Genomic DNA, 14,839 nt, shown 5'->3' with positions numbered 1-14,839 from the left:
CTTGATCTATCTCATCATGTTAGACCCTTGGAGAGCTTGGAACTCTCTTCTTTGTTGTATATCCCATCATTTATAGCAAAGAATCAAGAATTAGCCAGTCATGAACTGTATCCTCTCAGTAGTCTTGAGGTCGTAGATCCAAAGTGGCCAGACTCATTCATGTGTGGAGGTTGATCTCATCACTGACCTAGTTTTACAAAGTTAGTTATTGAATGGTTGTTCCCGTTTATTCAGCACTATACTCGTGTTTTAAAATGGCAGAGTTTTTTTTTTTTTAATACTTTGAAAATTTGATATACAGTATATTATCTTAATGGGGAAATGCGAGTTCTAAATAACATCTCGGTCATTGCATTCTTCCTTTACAGTACCAAAAATAAATACAGTAGAAGTAAAAATATTTACACCTGCAATGAATGTATCTGAATAGATTACTTTTAAGTTCTTATTTATTTGTCTAACTGTGAACTCAACATCTGCCAATAGATCTTGCAGGAGCAGCTTCCTTGTAATTTGATTTAATTTGTATAATCCATTTATGTAAGTATAATGCACATTAAGTTATCACACACACACACACACACACACACACATATATATATATATATATATATATATATATATATATATATATATATATATATATATATATATATATATATATATATATATGTGTGTGTGTGTGTGTGTGTGTGTCAGTTAGTTAATATTCATGTTCATGTTAATTAATGATAGAACTGTCTATAATTCCATTAATTAATAACCTGGTGGATGCACATGCATAGTAACAATGTCTAATAATCCTTAATGCATGTTATCTGTTAGCTGTCATGCCATCATGTTTGGTGGTCATCTTGTTTTTTAAAAGAGCTGCTTCAAATTTTGAGTTGAGCGTGATTCATAGAGTGATAACAGAGCGATATAAACCGACCAAGTGCACTCGGGATTTGTGTGATACCCTTCCTGCAAACCCTTGGAAGGGTAACAGCACTCATGAACTTGTTGCAAGTGTGAGTAGACGTCCTGTTTTCCTCTCGTGGAGTTTGTATTTTGATTCAGCTTGGAAGTATGCTTCTTGAATAAAGTCATTTGTTCCGTATTTATTAGGGGTATTACTTTTGGCGAAGCTGAAAGGACGAACCATAGAAATTTAGCGAGGGTTAATTACCCATTCTGCTAGTTAGGGGGGGTAGGGAAGGATAGCATGTTACCCCTTCCACTCATGCCTGTGATTGAGCTCACTTTGCCTTTGGGTTGGATGGTGAATGGTCATTGCTGCTCTTCATCCTCGCAAATACTTGGACTGCCATTAATGCTAATTTGCTTTTTGTTTTCGGTGTGTTTGTGTTGACTTCTGCTGGTCATGCGTACCTGTCCTGGTCCTCAGGGCCACTCCTGCTGTACATTCATGTCCGCCGAAGACACCGATCCTCACACCCTTTCCCTATCTGTAGAGGTCAACAGTGTGATGTAGATAATAAGTGTACTGAGTGTCAGTATTGGTCTGCCTCCTAGTGGGAAAGGTTTGGGCGATGGCGAAAGAAGAAGTCTAAGCAGGACTTTTCTCTTATGAAGGTTTCTTCGAAGCAGAAGAAACCCAAGGCTGCTGCTTTCGCTTCCCGACCTTCATCCGAAGCTCCTGCTCGTTTGGTCTCCTTAGGGGGATGTCGAGTAGTAGCACAGGCCCCTTAACACCTGGACAACATCGGTCCTTGAATAACGGTGTTGCTTCATCTAACTAAGCTCCCCTCCCCCCCAGGGGATCCATGACTCCCTTTTTACAGGGTAGGCCATCCTGGTTCGCCCTCCAAGGAGACCCAGCTGCAGCTATTTTGTTGAGGTGCTAGTTTGCAGGAATCGTTGATGTCTGAGTTGGATCCTCTGTGGTGTCAGAGGTGTTGTCTGTTGCCCATCCTGCCGACGTTCCTGCCTCATCTGCTATTGTTGAATACTGCGCCCCCCCCCCCCCCTCGAACTGCTGCTGAAGGTCAGCTTGCTGATCCCCCGGCCCATGGAGGGCGTCCTTCCCGACGTGCGTGCCCTCCTCTTCACCTCTGAGGTGCTCCTTTGCCATCTTGGACTCTTCTGCCTCGTCATTGCAGCCCTCCTCCGCGGAGGAGCTTCCTCGTCCGACGTCATCTGACTCTCAACCTTAGCCTGCCTCTGAACTTTCTCCCAACGATACTGCCACTAGTCCACGAACACCGGTTCTTGACTCTGCCCGAGGATCGCTTGCAATCCCCTTCGGAGATTGTTCGCTCCTCCAAAGGACGCATCTTCTCTCCAGCTTGACATCCTGCTGCGCCCCAATCTTCAACTCACCGACCTTTGACTCACTGATTACCTGCTCGTCAGTCTCCTGCTTTCGACTTCCTACCGCTCGTCACTTTCCATCTCACTGTCTGCCTGTGCGCGTTTCTTCAGATCTTCAAGAGAATCTTTATCGACGAGCACCTTCTGACCATTGCTGACCAACGAGTCGCTCGCCAGCGCACCAAGCTTCTACCAAGCACCGTTCTCCCAAACAATGCGTTGCTTCGGATAACCATTTGCCTGGACATGCGGCTGCTGTCCCTCGCCAAACCTCAAAGAAATCCCCTGAGGTTTCAGCCGTTGGTCCTCGCCAACTCCCTCCACGGCAACAGTCACCTAAATGTCAGCGGGCGCGTCAACAGTTTACCAGACACAACATTCCCATCGTCAATCGTCACCTGAGCGTCTACAGTCTCCGACATGTCATCCTGTGCCAGCGTTTGACAGCTCGCAAACGTGTGCGTATTCCCCCGAGCTCTCCCCTTCAACAGTTACAGTTAGGCAGCACTTGCAATGCATGGGAATGCTCCACAGCCTTGGCAGGCACAGGAAGAGGTTGATATCCATCATCCTCCTCTGACCTCCAGGAAGTCGCGCCATCAGACAGAGGATCAGGTAGTTACCACAAGGACTAGGAACAAGAACAGAAAAGTAGGCGTTCGCTCTCTGGACCATTGGTCCTCTCTCCCAGGAAGGGCAGAGTTTTTTAACATAGGTCTCCGTTGCCCCATTGCCCCAAACGTGTGCGTATTCCCCGAGCTCTCCCCTTCAACAGTTACAGTTAGGCAGCACTTGCAATGCATGGGAATGCTCCACAGCCTTGGCAGGCACAGGAAGAGGTTGATATCCATCATCCTCCTCTGACCTCCAGGAAGTCGCACCATCAGACAGAGGATCAGGTAGTTACCACAAGGACAAGGAACAAGAACGGAAAAGTAGGCGTTCGCTCTCTGGACCATTGGTCCTCTCTCCTAGGAAGGGCAGAGTTTTTTAACATAGGTCTCCGTTGCCCCATTCCCCTCCCCGAAAACGCATTGCAGTGCATTCATCGGAGAAAGGGCGCCTCTTGGAAATTTAAGATCCCAAAGATTTTGGCGCCAAAGGCGAATCCACAGTATCAGCCAGTTCCAGAAAAGACTCCCTTCCCTTCAGGGAATCTTTCCGAGAGCACCAGTGTCAGCAAGTAGCCCTGGTTTGGCGTCATAGTCGGGGTAGTAGTGCAAGCTTTCAGGCCTGCCTTCTCAGCTAGCTCTTCTGAAGTGTGCTAGCCTTCAACACCCTTCTGCACCACCCGAGTCCCGGCAAAGAACCTCGGCTCTGTCTCCCCTGGAGAGGAAAAGAGGAGGCTCAGATACCATGTGATCCTCTAGGGTGAAACAGACCTCTAGGAGGCCTTCAACAAGAAACCCAAGGCTCCCTGGTACTCCAGATGCTCTTCTGGCTCGCTGCCACCCCAGTCAAGGGAACCTCGTGAGGAACGTGTCAGTCTCCTTTCCACCTTCGGAAGACGATTCCCCTCATGAGGAGAGCATTCCACCTCCAAAAGAAACCAGGAAGGATGACCAACCAAGCCTTTCATGTTAGAGACATACCTTCGGCCTCGCAAAGAGTTGAAGTATTCCAAGATGCTACCAAAGTCCTCCGAGGACTGCCAGACCCACAGGAACCGTCAGTCACTGTAGAGATGACCTCGACCCACCCCGATATGAGCTTTCGGGGTTGGACGAAGGAGACTTTGTTGTCAGTCCTACATCAGAGGGGGAACAGAGAGAGTCAGAACATACATTTTGGCAAGTTCTGACTTGGATGAGGGTTCTCAACGTGTTTGCTGACCCAGAGATCCTCGCTCCCCCGCCCCCCCTCAGGGGCAAATACACAGTCCTAGACTGTGTCTTTGGCACTCAAAAGCCCTCAAAGTTCAGTGGAGCTTTGCCCTGGTCTCGGGCTGAAAAGGCCCGGGCTAAGATTGCATTAGTGTACAGCTTTCTAAATTCTCCTCCTCCCTTCGTTCGGGCTCCTCTACCAAGCTCCTTCTACCTCCTCGTGTCCAGCAAAGGAGGTACAATGAGGTCTTGGACGAGCCTTGACCAGCTCTTCCATTCCACCACACTCTGCAAGAGCTCACCAAGGGGATCTCTCTAGAGAAACTCTCCAGCCGTCTGGTCGCGATCCCGGCAACAGAGATCCTCAATCAAGAGAAAGTCGCAAAGTATGCCATGGAAGGCTTCTTCATGACTAGATCTTTGGTTGGGGTCCTTAGGAATCCTGGTAAGGACCGAGGATTTCCCTTAGGAAAGTACCAGGAAGGGTTTTAGGAAAGTATCAGGAAGGCTATGGAAACCTTCCTCCTCTCGGGTACCCGTACCATCGAGTTCCTAGCAGAGGTTTCATCAGCAGGTCCCTAACGCTGAGATCGCTAGTCTTAGGAACTCCTCTCTTGATGGGTCTTTTTTGTTCGAGCCAAGGGACGTGGAGCAGACTGCAGAGAGGTGGAGGAAGTCCCACAGGGCCTTGACATCCCGGCCCTGCAGACCACCAGCTCCTCAGCAGCCTAACCCACCCAAAACCTTGACAAGTAAGATGGCAGCGAAGAAAATGGTGTCTAAAAAGCCCTTCCCTACCAAAGACAAGAAAGGCTCAAAGTCCTCCAGGGGAGGAATATATCCTAGAGAGAATGGCCGCAAACGCTAGGATAGGCACTCCCCCTGATTCTCCACCAGTGGGGGGATGCCTACAAAGTTGCTGGAACAGGTGGAAGCAACTTGGGGCCAATCCCTGGACAGTCTCCGGGATTCATTCAGGGTATCACCTCCCGTTCATGTCATCTCTCTCCCCTGATCAAGGATCTAGTGTCGATAGACTCCTTTGCGATGGGATCAGCAAAAGTGCTAGCCTTTCGGGCAGAAGTCCAGACTATGTTGGAGAAGGGAGCTCTCCAAAAGGTCCTTGACAACTCTTCAGGTCGACTCTTGTGAAAAGGCGTTTAGAGGCTAGAGACCAGTCATCGACCTCTCTGCTCTGGACAGGTTTTTCAAACAAACTCCATTCACCATGAAGACAGCAGACATGGTCAGACAGGCAGTAAGACCACAGGACTTCATGTGCGCACTGGACCTAAAGGACGCATACTTCCAGATCCCAATCCATCTGTCTTCAAGGAAGTACCTAAGATTCAGCCTATACAACAGGAAATACCAGTTCAGGGTACTATGCTTTGATCTTTCCACAGCACCCCAAGTCTTCACCAGAGTGTTTGCCCTTGTGTCATCTTGGGCACACAGGATTGGCATTCGTCTCCTCCGTTATCTGGATGACTGGCTTATCCTAGTATACTCGGTGGCAATCCTTCTTCAGCACCGAGACAAACTTCTGGGGATTATGGTAAACCTCGAGAAGTCCACCCTGCTTTTCACTTGAAGACTAGTATACCTAGGTATGGTCATAGACACCAATCTTCACAAAGCCTTCCCATCAGATGACATGATAATGAGGCTGAGAAAGGTTACAAGACCCTTTTTCAGATGAGAAGAACTCCCAGCCCAGGAGTGGCTCTCCCCAGACACCTATCATCCTTGGCCCATCTAGTTCCCAATGGCCGACTCAGGATTTGATCCCTCCAGTGGTAGCTGAGGTCAAGGTGGAATCAAGCCTTTGATCCCCCGGACACTCTAGTCCCCATGGGACTGGCGGAATGGACGGACCTTAAGTGGGTGGCAGACGAGAATCTACGGAGGTGTGTAGATCTTCTCATCTCCCCAGAGACTTGATGCTGTTCTCAGATGCTTCAAAAGAAGGGTGGGGAACCCACGTGCTGAATCACAACATTAGGCCTTTGGTCAGTCAGAAAAATACCTCCACATAAACCTCTTAGAGATGAAGGCCGTCTTTCTGGCCCTTCAATGGTTCCATCAGTTCCTGGTGGGATACTCAGTGGTGATGAGCGACACCACCATAGTAGTAGCTTACATCAACAAGCAAGGAGGTACTTTTTCACAGCCCCTATTGCATCTAGCAGTAGAGATACTGAGATGGGCTGAGATCCATTTGATACCACTATCAGTACGCTTCCTTCCAGGCAAAAGGAATGTGCTCGCCGACAACCAGAGCAGAGCATCTCGGATAGTGAGTACCGAATGGTCTGTGGATCATCTAGTAGCCAAAAAAGTCCTTACTTTGTGAGGTTCTCCGGTGGTGGATCTCTTCACAACGGCCCTGAACTTCAGGCTCCCGCTGTAATGCTCTCCAGTCCCAGACCACAAGGCGCTCTGGCAAGATGCATTCCAACTACGGTGGGACAACATCGATGTTTACACCTTTCCCCCGTTTTGTCTGATGAGGAGGGTACTCAAGGCTAGAACATCGGTTAACCTCTCAATGACCCTCTTAGCTCTGCTATGGTATCATTTGGAATGGTTCCCGGACCTTTGGCAACTCCTGACGGAGCCTCCAAGAGAACTCCCTCCACGTTATGATCTACTCTGACAACCACACATCAACATCTACCACAAAGATGTAGCACAAGTTGTGAACAGGATCTCTAGATACATGGGGAAATTGTTAGCAGCAGTTTACCAGGCAAAGTGGAATGTCTTCTGTAGTTGATGTCGTGGAAGGGGTACCTCTCCACTTGAGGCCACTATTCCAGCAATAGCGGAGTTCTTTGTGTATTTACGTGAAGAAATGTACCTTTCAGTTTCAGCGGTAAAGCGCTATCACTCGGCCTTGAGCCTCGCCCTCAGACTGAATGGAAAGGACATTTCCTCATCGCTAGAACTTTCCTTACTCATACGGAGTTATGATCTTACCTGTCCTCAGTCGGAAGTGAGACCTTCTCCATGGAATGTGGTTCGAGTTCTCAGGTCTCTAAAGAGACCCCCCTATGGACCATTACACCAGGCAACAGATCGCTACCTGACCTGGAAGACGGTGTTCCTGCTCGCTTTAGCTTCGGCCAAACGAGTCGGCAAACTACATGGTCTTATACGACGTCACCCATTCAAGGGGATGGAGAGAGGTAACGTTTAGCTTCGTCCCTGAATTTGTTGCCCAGACTCAGAATCCAGGGGTGGCAGATCCTAGATCTTACTCCTTCCGGATTAGAGTGTCACTCTGTAACACGACCCAGACCATCTCTTACTGTCCATTGAGGAGTTTAAAGCTTTGCCTCAAAAAAACAGCACTAGCCCACCCCCAAGTGCCTCCACTTGGGGTTAGCAGCCCTAATTTTATAGCTCATTTATCAGAAGGTTCGTTGTATTTCATGGTATAATATGAAAAATGGCAAAGTATTTATCAGTGAAGAGTTTTTAACATTTTATATTAGATACAGTATATTCTTTATATATGGATTTGCTCTTATAATTCGAAAAGTTTATAAAAAAAGAATTAATTCTTTTCACTTCTGAACGAAAATGAAAGTACACAGTGCTGTCACTGATGAACATGACTGTACAATTCATCATGGGCATAGATAATGTGACAGCAGACACTCTGAGTCAGAGTGAACCAGATCCTGAACTTGGAATGCACCAAAACAGACAAGTGGTGGATGACTTACAATAGTTCATCTGTGGCCAGCGACAGTGGTCATATTTGCCACAGCAATAAAGCACGGGCTTCAGGCATATTTCAGTCCCCACATCGACTAGGGGCCAGTGGGTATAGGTGCTCTGCTAAGATGGAGGCATCTTCAGGGGTATGCCATCCCTGCGCTTTCCTCTAAGGAGTATACTGCCCAAATTGAGGGGGTCCACAGGATGCAGTCTTACTCAGGTCAGAAATAGACTGGGTTGTAGACCTCTTGGAGTTATCAGTATACATTTAAAGGTACTGTCAGATGGGACCTCCTCAAACCAACTTATCGACACATTTTCTATCTTGGGCTACAAGCTCTTCAGCTGACTGCATGGAAATTATCCACAGATTTGCCAGGGCTTGAGGACAATAGACAGGTGTACTAACAAGTCACTTTCACTCAGAGATTTTCCACTCTTATAAACTAGAGGGGCATTCAGTGAAGTGCATGCTTCTGCAAGGGCAGCTTATTTCTCCAGGTTAGGGTTAATTCGGCCGACCTTTTGCTCGACCTTGACCTTTGACCTAGGACTTTCAAAGTTGAATCACTTCCACGTCTCAACATAACAATTAATCCCTGAAAGTTTCACTACTCTATGAGTAAAATTGTGACCAGTAAGTTGTTCACACAAAACAGACAAACAACAGAGAAAACATGACCTCCCCAACTTCGTTGACGGAGGTAACTACTAGTACAGTGCTTGTACAAGTGAGAGATATTTAGGAAGTGGTGAAAGTACTCCAAACACTCATGTTGAACCCACCACTTACCACATTAGCAGGTTTCCTGTCCTTCCTTTGTAAGGAAAAGCCCCTTAAAGAGCTAGGTTATCTTAAGTCTTCAGAGTCATCTTCAAGTAGGTGGCTTGACATTAGCAGACAGCATACATATAGGATTATTAGATAATGTTACTATGCTATGTACATCAGTTCATGAAATCAATGGAGTCATAGACAGTTCTGTCAGTAATGAATATGAAAATCAATTAACTGATAATTATATTTTATATCATTCTTGACATGGTGCATGTATTTTCCATATGTAAATAGATTATAGAGAAAATTAAATTGGAAGCAAGTTGATGCAGCAACATCTATCAGGAGCTATTAATTGTACAGGTGAGTGAAAACACTAATTTTAAATTAAAAAAAAAAACGACATTTATGTAAGATAAATAGAAGAAAGACAAGAGATGATGAGAACGTAATATGCAATGGAAGATGAAATGTCATTGGAAGGAAAAAGGATTAATGAGATGGAATCATTTAAATATTAAGGAATTATGATCTCTTAATACAGGATCTTTAGAGTTGGAGTTTAATGAAAGATTGAAAAAAGCAAATCAGACAATGGCTAGGTTAAGTAAAATTTGGAAATCAAATAGCCTGGAATTACATGTAAAAATCAGGCCATATATCAGCTTAGTGAGATCGGTGTTACTGTATGGACATGAGTCTTGATATGACAATGAAACAATTTCCAACAGATTTAGTAGATTTGAGAACAAAACTCTCAAAAGAATATTGGGAGTTGAATGGCAGGACAGGATTATAAAGGAAACCATGAGAGAGATTACCCAAGTGTCTTATGTGGATAAGATCATGGTGAGGGGTAGATGGAGATGGTTTGGGCATGCTCTTCTCACTCCCCAAGAGATATTAGTTCACCTAACTTTCAACTGGGCTCCACAAGGCACTAGAAGAGTTGGAAGACTCAGACCTACAAGGTTGAGAGCTATGAAGCATAAAGTAGGAGATGGAGAAGTATTGAATTATTTGACGACAGGTGAAATCTAACCGAGGCCCTTTGCGTTAATAGGCGTAAGAGGAGATGATGACGGCGAAGTTTGCTTTTTATGTACCTAGCCCTGGTGATTTCTATCTCTAGTGACCTTGGACAAAATATTATTGCTTTTGGGTAAAATGGTATACTTTGCTGTTGGATGTTGTTTTTGTTCTTGTTTTAAGGTGATGAAAATGGTATTACTGTAATTCAAATACTTTGGAGTTAAAATTTTTGGTTGGAGTGATTCACATTCTTCATTGAGGTCATGAATTTGTTCACATTTATTGGTACTGTGCAGTATTTCATTCAGCATATCTCAGAATTGTAAAGTATATTTCATTGAAAACTAATTGGTATATATATAGTACTTAAGCTTGTACAAATATGCAAATGAATAATTGTTCCTATAAGTGTACAAACCTTCGTCCTTTGATAGGAGAAAGATTCAAGCCCATTGGAGAACTTGGCAGTTAAACTTAAAACCGAGGTGTCGGCAGTAGAGAAGCCTCGCTCTCCGTACTGGTACTCTGAACAGTCACTTTGATTCCTATCGCGGACATAATGATGTGCTACCAGCTTCTCTTCGAACTTGGGCTCACTAATATCCTGTTTTTCTTTTTCAGAGTGTGTGTGTGTGTATGTTTCAAAGCTGTAGTGGTTTGTAAACTGTGGCCTGACGTAGCACGCAGACTGCCTTGTTTCAGAATGCTGACCACAATAACTTTTCACTACACAAAAAAGTATGGTGGGAATGTCCAGAGATCTAGACAAAAAGTAAACAGTCAAGAAAGAAATGGGCACTAGGCTCTAACCTTTGATTTAATACTGGGGAAGTGGACCCAGCTGGAACCCTAGAATTTCCCTATCCCTTGTTTTCTTGAGTATGCCATCTTTCTTCCACTGGTACTGTGTACCATGTTCTAAATAAATGGAGTAGCATTCTTTCCAGGTAAAATTTCTATATGGCTACCATTTACAAATATAAAATATAATCTGAAGGTTGGAATCAAGGAACAATATGTATGAAAATCCATACTACATACCGTATTTCCCGTGTCATAAGACACACCTTTTTTCACGAAAAATGCCACCCAAAATCACCCTGCGTCTTAACACTAAGAAAAAGTTGTATAGGGGAGTTTGACACACCTCAAACACCAAACTATTGACTTACAAGCACTCAAACTCACGCGAGATAGAATATAAACCTACAATTATCATTCATATAATATGAATTTAATAATTTTTATATTGCACTTCATTTAATGAAGTACAGTAGCAAATTATTTGTTTATTTTGGTAATCAGCTGATGACTGTAACCCCCTTCCACAAGTAAACATGCCAATTAGTGGTCTCGTAGCAGACGACACTATGACATAGTTGCTTATTTAGTATATTATTTTCTCATATTTCATTTGGTAATAAAGCAATATATTGATAATGACTTTGTTACCTGAGTTCTGAAATAATACAAACTGGCAGTTGCTGAATACGTCCTTGGCAAAAAACTTCTGTTAGTTGAGTGCAGTATTACCAAGTTAGCAGAAGAGTAACTAAACCCAGAATCACATAAACAGAAGCAAAAGTATTCCACCTAAAAGAAATTATAGATTTCTATAATCAATAACTACATTTTGTGTGAATATTTATAGGGTATATGAGGAATTTTGGAACTATCACTAGAATTTTACATCTTTACCAAAATTTTATAAAGAATTTACATCTTTACCAAAATTTTATAAAGAACCTTTGGCAACGCTGCTTTCATGTAAACAACACTTGAAACACCAAGTTATGGTGGAAACTATGACTGGTTTAGTTGTTTCTTATAAGAATATGTAATAGAATTGGGGTAATCGGCATATAGCTCATAAATATTAACTTGAACATTTCATAATACTGTACAACCAAAATAAGAAAAATTACTGTGGCAGTCAATAATCATGCTTAAGTTGCTGACCATGGATTTCTGCTAAGAAGTTTTTAAAATCCTCATTTTTTTTTCTCTAAATCTGCCTTGCAAATTTAAGGGTGCGTCTTACCACTTGTAGCGTCTTATCACACGGGAAATACGGTATATTCAAAAAATGGTTTATTTCAAAATGAGAAAAAAATTGATTAGAAATAATGTGCTACAATATTAAATGATAGACCAGCAATAAATAGGCTGAAAAAATGAGGTTGGAAACTTTCCAGATATTCGGTTGCCTCAAGCAGGGGGGTTTGGATTAGACTGAACCTTAGGAGGCGGAGTCTAGATCATCTATTTTTTGCCGGTTCTGTCCTCCATTAGAAGGGGGAATAATCTTGGTGAAGCCCCCAGATCTTCGATTAAAGGCAGGAAGGCTGCAATAGGTAGGTTGTGCTACGCTTCTTCGGGTTCGAGACAATGATTGGAACTACTTTATCCAAACTAATCTAGGAGGCATTCTACAAGGTTGACATGCAGATTTCAACTCGCTAGGGTTCATTATAGGCAGGCCATTCTTTTAAGATCCTGCTGCCAGCTTTTCTGAGGCAGAAGTGTTACTATGTGACAGAGGACTCTTATTCCTCCTCTATTTTTGGACCCAGCTGTTTCTACCATGGCTCCTATTATGTCTGCTGAGAGGCTGACGGCTCAGCATATCACTTTCACAGCCTTGGGCACTGAGGATGCAGTGATGTCAACTCTTCAGGCTGCATCCTGGTTGGACCACGGGTCAGGTATGTTAGGTTATTGAGCCTCAATCAAGGACCTCTCGGACATAGAAAAGAGCCAGTTTGCGAACCTCTCCGTTTAGGGCAAAATTAGTCAGTTTTGAATTTAGAGGCAGGTAACCTGTGGGCTAACTGGATTCTGAAGTTTGCGAGGCAGGTGAATCAAAGAGAGGTGTGGAACGTCGAATAGGAGTGGCCTTAAATCTGCAACATTGAATTCTCAGAAGCCTGATTCTGGTCAGCCATTTCATCAGTTAAGGGTATAGAACCAAAATTGTAGAGGGAAAGGTAGGCAAGGCCACCACCAGTGGGCTATGCCTGGCAGAGAAATGGATGAGGTGATTTCAAAGGGCAGAGGATTGGACGTTCTTGGTTTCGGATACTGCGTCCTGTTCATCTGCTCTCCAGCTCCTATCATTCCAACTCCAACAATGTGGTCCTTTTATCACCCGGGAATGGAAAAAGATCTTGCTCTCTTTCACAAGTGGAGGTTATGCTACTAAAGGGTGCTCTCAAAGCAGGGCTTGACATATCTCCAGGTTTCTTTAGCCGTCTGTTTTTGATCGAAAAGGTCTTTGGGGGATGAGGGTTGGATATCCGACATAGAACTTTCAGCCTTGAATGAGTTCTTCTACCAGATTCAGTTCAGGATATAAAAACCCAGCACAGTCAGACAGGCAGCGAGGAAGAACGATTTTGTGATCTCCCTTGACATCAGGTATGCATAACTGTACTGTACTTCCTAATTCCCATACGTTGTTCTTGGAGTATGTATGCTTTGTCTTAGGGAGCAAATTCTTTCAGTTCAAGAGTCTTTGTTTCAAGCTGTCCATGGCCCCCTGGTATTAACTGTAGTGGTTACGTTGATGTCAGCATGGACTCATGCCATCAAAATTTGTCTGATACGGTATTTAGACGACTGGCAGATACTGGCAGACAAAGTCCGAACTTCGTCATCAATGGGACAGACTTCTCTCGTTTTGTCACGATCTGGGGATTGTGACAAAATTTGAGAAGTTCAAGCTTTTTCCCACTCAAAGAATGATATACCTTTGGACATAGATACAGTACAGTAATGTGGAAAGTTTATCCATGTCAAGATGGTAACCCTATTCAGTTAGGCAGCTCATCTTTTCTTACATCAATCACAGTTACTAGCACAACAATGGCATCATCGACTAGGCCACGTGACCTCATTAGAGACTTTTTTTTCCTCAAGGTTGCCTCCACCTGCGATCATTGCAATGATGCTAAAAGAGTTGCTGGTCATAGACATCGATTCTCCTTTTGCTCCAGTACCGATCAAGCAAGACACCAAACTCTACCTACTTTGGTGGCTAGATGAAGCAAATCTGTTTCGGGGGTGGTGCTTTGGAATGTTCTCCTCCAGATCTTTTTACAGATGTGTCAAAAGAGGGGAGGGCTCCATCTCCTGGACTATTTGGCATCAAGACAATGGTTGCACGAAAACAAGTGTCTCCATATCAGTGTTCTTGAGTTGAAGGTAGCTTACTTAGTACTTCCAGCCTCTTCTAGTTGGTCATTCTGTTGCATTGAAAAACAACAATGCAATCATAGTAGCGTGTGTCACTAAGAAAGGAGGTGCCCATCTTACGGCTTCTCTGTCAACTAGCAGTGTTGATGCATCAATGGGTAGTTCTTAACGTTGTGGTCCTCTCATTCCATGCTACTCTAGATTTTAAGAAAAACATCATGGTGGCTCAAGTTTTAAACGCTGGTTTTTGGAAGTGTTAGACCATCTTTACAGTGTATTATTTCCGGGAATGCCCGCCCAGACTTTGGATACGCTTTCATTGGGACCTGTGATTTCTACTCGGCAAGTGGGGTAGTAACCCTAGCTCCCTTACAGGACCAAAGACATCAATTTTTGGATAGTGGTTGCAACATACGGTACAGTAAGTCTAGGACGAGAGTGAGAGTCTGGCCCGTTTCCTCTCTTTTATGTAGCTGGACAGACATAGTTACAGGTAAACCTAGTCTATAGCTAGCAGCTTTTCTATTGCAGTACTGTCAAGGAGACCGTCCGCTATGGTGTTTGACATAACGAGTTTAAAAAAATTGATAATAGTTTTGTTTCTGTGTATGCAGAAATATATCATACATTCTCTAGAAGTTTCAGCCAATTATTTTTACAAATAATGAAGATAAAGCGGTCTTTAAATGATGACGTCATACTTGCTGCGTCGTCTGCATGACTGAGTTTTACAGAATTGTTTTTGCGTGTTTATTTTTTCACAAATTTTAGAAATAGAGTATACTTTCCCTAACTAGACAAATTTGTGTCCTTTAACAACTTGCCACTTTCACCTCCCCCAGAGTTCCAGATGAAATTAAAATTATTCTCTGTACTGGGAGAGGGTCTAGGGATTCCCCGCCACCAATCAGTAGCTATAGTCTTATGCCTACACCCTATTATTAGTTTTAACTGCCAAGTTCTCCAGCTG

General features: G+C 43.9%; 1 protein-coding gene across 4 annotated transcripts in view; it reads left to right on the top strand.

Moving 5' to 3' along the window:
- Dora (Dorado) overlaps positions 1–14,839 on the top strand; it is a 153,414-nt gene that overhangs the window by 11,149 nt on the left and 127,426 nt on the right. The window lies entirely within an intron of this gene.

The sequence above is a fragment of the Palaemon carinicauda genome, chromosome 11 (assembly GCF_036898095.1).
Source record: "Palaemon carinicauda isolate YSFRI2023 chromosome 11, ASM3689809v2, whole genome shotgun sequence".
NCBI classification, from domain to species: Eukaryota; Metazoa; Arthropoda; class Malacostraca; order Decapoda; family Palaemonidae; genus Palaemon; species Palaemon carinicauda.
This window is presented reverse-complemented; position numbering and strand designations above follow the sequence as displayed.